The sequence below is a fragment of the Dipodomys ordii genome, unplaced genomic scaffold (assembly GCF_000151885.1).
Source record: "Dipodomys ordii isolate 6190 unplaced genomic scaffold, Dord_2.0 Scaffold94, whole genome shotgun sequence".
In the NCBI taxonomy this organism is placed as follows: domain Eukaryota; kingdom Metazoa; phylum Chordata; class Mammalia; order Rodentia; family Heteromyidae; genus Dipodomys; species Dipodomys ordii.
The window spans coordinates 4,732,593-4,742,334 of record NW_012267310.1 but is presented as its reverse complement, the minus strand read 5'-3'; the positions used below and the strand labels follow the sequence as shown (position 1 = coordinate 4,742,334).

Sequence of the window (9,742 nt, the reverse complement as noted above, 5' to 3'; positions counted from 1 at the left end):
CTGTAGCTCAAGTGGTAGAGCGCTCGCCTTGAGCTGAAGAGCTGAGGGACAGCGCCCAGGCCCAGAGTTCAAACCCCACGACCGACAAAAAAAAAGAAAGTTGCTTAGTGGGTACAGTGTTTCAGTTCCATAGGATGAAAAAGTTCTGGAGATCTGTTTCAAAATACAATTAATAAACTTAACACTACTATAAGGTAAAAATAGGAGGGAAAAAGTTTTGTTCTCTTACTTTACTACAACACAAAAAAGATGTTTTAAAAATGAAAAAAAAGGCTAAAGTTTGTTCTTTGAAAAATAACTAATATTTCTTCTCCATGGTCAACAAGAATATATGACACAAAAACCAGGAGCTGGTGGCTCACGCCAGTAATCCTAGCTACTCTGGTGGCTGAAATCTGAGGATCACAGTTCAAAGACAGCCCAGGCAGAAAAGTCTGTGAGACTCTTATCTCCAATTAACCACCAGAAAAATTGGAAGTCGCACTGTGGCTAAAGTGGTAGAGCACTAGCCTTGAGCTGAAGAGCTAAGGGACAGCGTGCAGGCCCAGAGTTCAAGCCCCACTACTGACAAAAAATAAAATAAAAATGTCCCCAACAAGCTAATAAAGTTAATTTTTATACATTTAAAAAAAACATATACCACATGCTCTTGCCTATTTGTGGAACCTAGTCCCAAAAATGCTAATAAAGCTATTAGTGATCATGAGAATTATGGGACATAAATATAAAAGAGGGACTTTTCTGGGGGGTAACAATGGGAAAGGAGGGAGGAAAGGGTTACTGAAGAGTGAAGAGGATAGAACAATACTACATACATACATATATACAAAAACATACGCATACATATACATACATATATACATATATAAAGACAGTATGATGAAAGCTACCAAACAGTGTTTGAAGAGAGTGGGGAGGAAGATAGGAAGAACTGAAATATTAATAGAGGGGGTGAATGTGATCAAAGTACAATGTATACTTGTATAAAATTATTAATGAAATCAACATCATATTATTAATCTAGGCTAATTAAAAAATAAACTTGTACAAAGTAAAATAGGAATTAAATACATATCTAATCTATAGTATCATATTAATGTAACAATTATCAGTATTCATGTTATTCTGCTCATTCTTTATAAAAAGTGGTCACTTCTATCTATATAATTTCCTTGATCTGTCTGGAATTTAGTGTATCTAAATAATCCTGTTCTTCAAAAGCTCACTAATAAAATTTATCTAATCCAATCTTTCACCTTGGCATAGTGCCAGTCACCAACGATAAACATGTCTATTGGTAAGATTCATGAGCCATGGATCAACAACGTTTCTCTAGATTTTTGCCCCAGTTAATCTGAGTATAATATAGGATAATGTATTTTTAAGTCTGGTGTTCCCTGAATAACTCAAAGCAAAAATAAAGTCTTTAGTTGTGGGTCTGGATTATTCCTTTAATTCTGTACATATATACAAGTAGTAAGAAAAATAAGTAACACATGCTTGACATCTTACTAAATTAACTCTTAACATGAATCTAAGACACAATGTCAAAATTTTAATATCAGTTTCACACTTGAAAAATTCTCCCAATTGTGAAAAGCCTTTCTATACTGAACTCCCCTGGGTAGTATTTAATCTGATGAAAGTACAATTGAACTGAATCTTTGCATAATGGGATCTCAGCTCTGTGAATCACTTTAAGAGGACTACCAATGAGACCAACCAGTCTAACATAGCAAGATACCATCTCAAAAAGGATTATTATCATTTGGTCACTTTTACTTATAAGATGGCTGAAAGTTTCCTATTTATTGCAGAACAGTGCACTGGCACCTATCTTTTATTATTGGATGCCAGCAAATATCTGGATAGGAAAAGAAACTGCATATTTCTATCATTAGTTTCTACTTCAATTACCATTGCTGCTCATCTGTAAGACCTACATAACCCAAGAAGTGCTACAAAAATAAAATGTATTTTATTTTAAAGACATGATTAATAAACACATTTAACATTAGCTAAGAAGGCTCAGTAAAGATTAACCTTAAAGATAAAATCATAAACATTAAAACTAATTATCAAATTATTTAATTTGATAAATTTCCCCTCTAAGTAAACTTAGTTCTCCTAGAGCCATGCTGTCCAATACTACCTTTCCTTAGAGACAGAAATATTCTACATTGGTATAGATTCTAGTCAATAGCCCCATTAGGCTACTGAGCACTGAAAATGTCCCTAGTCATACTCAGGAAGTGATTTTTAAATAACTTTAAACAACCTCTTGTCATAGTGGCTACAATATCTATTGAGTACATGAAGCATGGCTAGTATGATTGAGTAATTGAAATTTAAATTAATCTATTTTATTTGGTGGTATTGGGGTTTGAACTTAGGGCCTCACACTTGGTAGGCAAGCACTCCACCACTTGATCTATGCTTGTGGTGGTATTATTATGGTTTTTTCCCCTGGTGCTAGCCTCTGACCACAATCCTAAAAATGTACCCCACATATCTAAAACTATAAGGGCATGCCACTACACACAGTTTGGTGGTTGAGATGAGGTCTCACAAATTCTTTGACTAGATTTGCCTAGAATTGCAATCCTCCATATATCCACCTCACAAATAGCTGGAGTTACAGGCATGGCCATCACACGTGGCTTAATTTAATTTTAATTAACCAAAACTTAAAGCCAAGCACCAGTGGCACACACTTATAATCCTAGCTCCACTGAAGGCTGAGTGAGTGGGAGGATCAATATTTGAGACCAGCACAAATAGTCCACAAGAACCCCATCTCAACAAGTACCAGGGCATGGTGATGTGCACCAGTTAACCCAGCTATGTGGGAGGGTAAAATCAGAAGGATCATGGCTCAAGGCTGGCCTACACAAAACATTCAATGAAATCCCGTATCAACAGAAAAATATGGTTGTGGTAGCACTTGCCTCTCATCTCAGCTATGGTTTTAAAGGGGCAGCCATCCAACGAGTTAGACATTGCATGTTAGTTTTGCCTTTCATCTCAAAATATCAACTTGCTATTAACTCTTTTGACACTGTACTTGCTAGGTAGGTGTTCTACCACCTGAGTTATGCCTCAGCCCTCATCTTGGTATTCAGAAAACTGTGATAGTCATCCCTTGCTATATTGCAGTTCATTTACTGCAGCTTCACTGTATCGTGGGAGTTACATTGCACGGACCTCTGTAATAGGTGAAAAGCCGCAAGGTAGCAATAAGGGAACTGCAATATAGCAAGGGATGACTACCTAACACTGCTACTTCATGGCTTTTCACCTACAATTGAGTTCTCTCCCATGACAGGTGAAGGATCACTATATAGTCTAAAATTGCACTAAACAGCCAAATTTGTCCATAGGAGAAGATATTATAGTAGTTCAAATGAGAAAAACAGATTTTTTCCATTTCTGAATCCAAAAAATTTTAAGAGAGCCTATATTAAGGCCAAATAAAAGGCAAAATTGGTTATTAATATCCATACACACTGTCTATTTTACTTAGGAAATTCAAATTAGATAATGTAAGTGGAAGGGCTTGTGAACAACTACAAAGCACTATGCATATATCTGATAACTGCTGCTACCACTATTACTGTCACTGTTATGCTTCTTGCCTTCAGGGAACTTGCAAATGGGCACCAGTCAAAGCTGTGTTAGCTGGCCAGCCATACGTTTTGTGGATGTGATACGATTCCATTTGTCCTGAGAACATGACATACTTGGCTATCCATTGGGCATTAGCACTGTTTGCTTATAAAAATAGTACCTGGATAGCACTTTAACCCTGGCTGTAAATGGCTGGTGTGCAGACAATAATTAAAAATAAGACTAGTGAGTGACCATGGCTCCCAATTTCAATATCAAAGTCTCCATTATACCTCAAGGCATGTGATTTCTCCTTGAAAGCAAGTACTTTTCAAGTTCTCTAAACTTTTACAAGGAATTCTAGTACGTCCTCTAATTAATGTATTAAGCCAACTTATATGGTTGGTCCTGGACTTTGTAGCTTTAAATTTAGATATTTAGGCCAGGAGTTGGTAGCTCATACCTATAAGACAGCTACTCAGAAGGCTGAGATCTGAGAATCACAGTTCAAAGCCAGAACTGGCAGAAGAGTCTATAAGACTCTTATCTCCAATTAGCCACTAGAAAGCCTAAAGTGGCACTGTGGCTCAAAGTGGTAGAGTGCTATCCCTGAGCAAAACAAGCTCAGAGGCAGCACCCCAGCTGAGTTCAAGCTCCATGACTGACCCCAAAACAACATCAACAAAAACAAAACCCTTTATCACTGGAAGTACATGAGGGCATACCTTCTACATCTTAGATACAAGACAAAAAACAGGGAAGAGGAGTACCTACCCTCTGAAGGTTAAAGCCTGCATGCACAAAAGATACAGAAGCACTCTGTTGAAATCTACCAAATGAATGTCTATGAGAGAAAAAGAGAGGCACAGAGAGAGAGAGAGAGAGAGAGAGAGAGAGAGAGAGAAGGCCTCGAATCTGAAAGCCCTCAATGTTTCCAAAGGTTGTCTATGTTTAATCTTGAAAAGTAGGCCTAGATTGTGCTTGTCATGTAATAAATGTATTTACATGAACAAAGGAAAATGGGAAGAACAGAAGTAAGCCCCAAAAAAACAGACATTGGCAAGCTTTGCTGCTCAGCACTACTCAGGGGAAACCCAAATAGTCCCTGTGGCAGGTGTATCCTAATCATGGATTATCTAACCAAGTCCCTTTGTTTTGATTCCATTCTCACCAAGCAACCTTGTGATTGTAATTTGGCTTCCCATGTGGTGTGTCTATAAAGAGAAAAGGCACTAATCTCTCAGTTCGACCTCACCACTCTAATTAACAGCTGTAGTTCTCATTTCAAATGAACAAATTGGCATTAGAGCAAGTACATGTGAGTCTGACCATCCGCCGTGTGCTAACAAGGTCAGATTTCTGAGCCTCTAAGAATAGAAGCTCATCCTCCACTGAACCTCCTGTGCCTAGAACAGTGCATGGCTCATGGTAGCTGTTCAGTAAGTACTGGGCTGAAGGCCAGAGACCTAAGATGACTTTTTGGGACTTTCCATTCAAATTGCAATATATACTAAAAAGGGCATAAGTGTTCTATATAAAATGATCAGAAAATGAATTCTATCACAAATAAAACAAGGACTACAGCACTAATATGATCCAAACCTATTTTATTATACACAATACACATTATGCAATTAGAAATGCTTTGTTTTCAAGCCTAAAGCATCATAATTTTCATCACTTTTTTCTTTGAAACATTTCCTCATGATAAGCAAAAGCACTCAAAAATCATTCAGAAACTTGACATATTCAGTATTCAAAATGTTCACTTTTTAAAGTGATAATGGTTTCTCCTACTGAAAACATTTTGAAAAGAGCTAACCCAACATTTCTCTTTTTTCCCTTTCCCTAACTCCATAATTTATTCTAAATATCCAGTGGAGCTATTCCATATCATATCCAATAAAGGCAACAATGAATAAAAATGCTGCTACGTTATCCAGTTTTACACTTTGATTACAGCTATTAAAACATGTCTCATTTGCTAGAATGTCACAAAACTAAAAACTCAGAGATTCTGTCTCCAACATCAGGCAAAAACAATCTTACAGAGCCAGGCACTGCTGGTTCATGCCTGTAATCCTAGCTACTCAGGAGGCTCAGAATCCAAGGCTGGCAGTTTGAAGCCAGCATGGGTAAAGAATTCTGCAAGACTCATCTCCAAAATAAGCAGCAAGAAGCCAGGCTAGAGGCATGGCTCAAGTGGTATGGTACAAATGAGCAGCCTTGAGTTCAAATCCAACTTCCACACACATTAAAAAAAAAAATTAGCTGAATATCTAAATAAAATGAAGGCACAGTAATCATAAACAGGACAAAAATGGACATAAGTCTATAATTGGAAGAAGGGAAAGACACCAAGGCAAGATGTCTATTTTCTCCAACTTTTTGCCTAAAAGCAGTACATAGGTGCTATTATAGTACAATAATATAACTGGTTTGAAGAACCAGAAAACAAAGCTCAAAGTAACACAACAGTAGTTCAAAACAAAAGACACAAATCACCAATATTAAGAATGAAAGAGCTAATATCACTGACACAAAAAGTTGTTATTTTAAAAGCCACACTCCTAGAAATCTCAGTTCTTGACATGACCTACCAACTCAAATGAAGAAATAGTCAAATTGAATGTGTGTTACAGAAATTTAAAACATTTATGTGACTAGCGGGCTCAAATATCTTTATGAACTTGTGTTACAGAAATCCAAACATCTTTATGTGAATAAAAGTCTATGCTCAGATGGCTTCAATGATGAAGTACTCCCAATATTGGACAAAGAAATACCAACTCTACATAAACTACCCTAGAATATATGGGGAGGAAATACTTCCCAACACAATCTGAGCCTAGTCTGATGGAGGCTGACAAAGGTATTACAAAAAAGAAAACTTCACATCAGTACACTTCATGAGTACAAATACTGTATCAATATTCTGAAAGTTTTAGAAAACAAAAGCCAAAAATATATAAAAAGCATCCATGTTATGAGCAAGTAGGACTTAATCCCAGGAGTGAAGGGCTGATTTAAGGCCTGCAAAATCCATCAATAATCATCAGACTAAAAATGGGGGGAAAAAAGGAAATTTGTGGCCATTTCTATAGATACATGAAAGGCATTTGGAAAAAAAATCCAATACTCATTCCTGTTTTTTAAAACTCTCAAAAAAGATTAGTAACAGAAAAGAACACTTGCTCGACGTTAAAAAGTATCTCTAAGCCACATGTTGAGGCACATGTCTATAATCCCAGCACTAGGATAGCTATGCCAAATAAATATGAAATGGCTATAATTCAACCATTGGTAGGGATTGGAAACAATGAGCAAAAACCCTTGATTCAAATCCTGGCTCCACTAATTAATGAATGTGACTTTATATATGGTACATACTATTTCCTCATCTTTAAAATAGTTATATAGTGGTATTTATAGGCTAGTTCTGAGGAGTTAAAAAGTTAACCTATTTAAGGCCCCTAGAACAGGTCTGGCTAATCACTGTGAGGGATAATATTGTTGACCTCAGCTCTGACACTGTCTCTCCATGTGATCTTGAAAAGGTTCTTCTACCAGTTTCTGCATCTAATAAAATGATTGCATTAAATGACACCACCTCAAAAGTCAGGACCAGTTCTTAATTCTATTTCTGTACAATTACCAAAGCAGAAAACCAAAGTTTCAATCACCATATTATACTTAAAAAAATATCATTTACCCAAACAACTGCCTGAGATCATTCTTCAATTTCTTTTGAAAGTGACAAGTGAAGAAGCTCAGTACCCTGGACAGAATTTTAATCGATTCCTGTATTGAAATCAACAGTCTTCAGAGCATTGACTTTTCGTCCTGCTTTCCTAGCAAATAACATTATTTCCAGTTATCCTAAAAAGTTTAACAGACTTAACTGCTCTTTGTTCAAGCCTTATAATATATTCAACGTCAAGAACTTTTACATGTTATGTGTGGAGTAACAAAACCAATCCCCTGAGTTCAAATCCTAGCACCATCTACATTTGCGACCAGTGGTAATAACGTGAGCTCTGTGTCCTATTTCCTATTCTGGCAAATAGGAATAGTATCACCACAGGGTTCTGTGAGGATTAAATAAACCAATATATGCAAAATATTTAAGATAAACCAGGTGCTGGTGTCTCATACCTATAATCCTAGCTACTCAGGCGGCTGAGATCTGAGGATCGAGGTTCAAAGAGAGCCCAGGCAGGAAAGTCCATGAGACTCTTATCTCCAATGAACCAAAAGAAAACCAGAAGTGGCACTATGGCTCAGAGTGGCAGAACACTAGCCTTGAGCAAAAGAGCTCAGAGACAGCACCCAGTCCTGAGTTCAAGCCCCATGACTGACAAAAACAAATGTTTACGACAGTAATATGCAAAGCATAGGGAGAAGACAGTATTGTCTATATTGAAGTCAGAACATATCTCCAAAGCTTGCAAAACTGAATTAATTTTAATGAAAAAAATAAACATAGGCTAACATGTTTACAACTCTTAACTTAGATGCCAAGCTGTTTTTACTTTATATTGTAAGAAGAAACTAGGAATATCTGAATAAAACTCATACTAATAAATCACATCAAATAATCTGACTTACCAACCCTGGAATATCTTTAATTTGGAGCTCTTAAAATCATCTTATCTCCCATTTAGAAGGCATACAAATATTAAGATAATGTTTCCTTATTACCTAGCATACCGATTCTTATCTATATTAGATATATGGGCAAGTCTTTATTTACAAGACCATATCAGATTACTTTTGTGTGTACTTTCAACCTTGAACTATTAAGCCAAGCCTATGTTTCACTGATTTTATATTAGTAGCCAAATGACTGACTGCTCACACTTTCAATTCTTTAGCTCATAGATGCAACTAATAGTGACAAGTAGTTTAAGTAAATGTCTTACAGAGACGCAAGCTCAACATCTTCTCACCATTTCATGATTCCATAAGGACTGGTGATAGGTAACAATACATCTGCCAAGATTCTAAAGGCAAATAATCCTTTTCTTACTTTACCGTAACTGGCAGTGCACTGTGTAATAATGTACCTGCATTGTCAGGTTGCTTATGCAATGGTTCATAAAGCTTTTGAAGAGATGCCTTTATAACTGACAGGTCTCATGCAGTAAAACTGTAAATGAGCATTTTAGAACTCAAGCAATTTCACTTTCAGGCAAATTAAAGGACATATATGCCTGGGATAAATTGTTCTTCTATGGATATTGCACAACCTCAAAGACCTTACATGTTATTTCCAGGGCCAATTGATTGGCGATCAATTAAAAACATTTTCAATATTATTGAAAACCAAAATAGAATGTGAATAAGATATTTAGGTATATTTAAACCAATATCAATACTACATAATTTTACATAGGCACAAAAGTGCATGCCTATAATTCCAGAACTCAGAAAGTGAAAAATAGGGGGATAACAAAGCCATGCCTGGTTTATTATTCAGCATTAAACAGGAAAAAGTTAGCCAAGCACCAGTGGCTCAGGCCTATAATCCCACCTACTGAGGTGGCTGAGATCTAGGATTGTAATTCAAAGCAGGTTGAAAAGTCTGTGAAATTTTATCTCCAAAATAACTGAGCAAAAGGCTGGGCTGAAAGTGTGGCATAAGTGGTAGAGCTCCAGCCATGAACAAGAAGCTAAGTGAGTACTAGGCTCTGAGTCCAAGCTCCAGTACTGGCAGGTTAAACATAGGGAAAAAGTCCTGTTATGCATCAATGGCTCACATTTGTAATCCTAGCTACTCAAGAAGCTGAGATCTGGAGATTTGTTTCAAGATAGCCTGGGCAGAAAAATCTGCAAGACTCTACCTCTAATTAACCAGTAAAGAAGCCAGGCTGAAAGTACAGCTCAAGTGGTGGAATGCTAGCCATGAAAGCAAGCCAAGACCGTGCAAAGCCCTGAGTTCAAACCCTAGTACTGGCAGAAGGGGGTCGGGGAGCTTCCGAGACAAAAAAAAAAAAAAAAAGAATGGGATTTCCTAGGAGCTACAGCAGTTAAGAAAGTTGCTTAGCCGGGCGCTGGTGGCTCACGCCTGTAATCCTAGCTACTCAGGAGGCTGAGATCTGAGGATCGCGGTTCAAAGCCAGCCCGGGCAGGAGAG

General features: G+C 37.1%; 1 protein-coding gene across 1 annotated transcript in view; it reads right to left on the bottom strand.

Moving 5' to 3' along the window:
• Positions 1–9,742, bottom strand: part of Pola1 (polymerase (DNA directed), alpha 1, catalytic subunit) — a 312,501-nt gene that overhangs the window by 213,269 nt on the left and 89,490 nt on the right. The window lies entirely within an intron of this gene.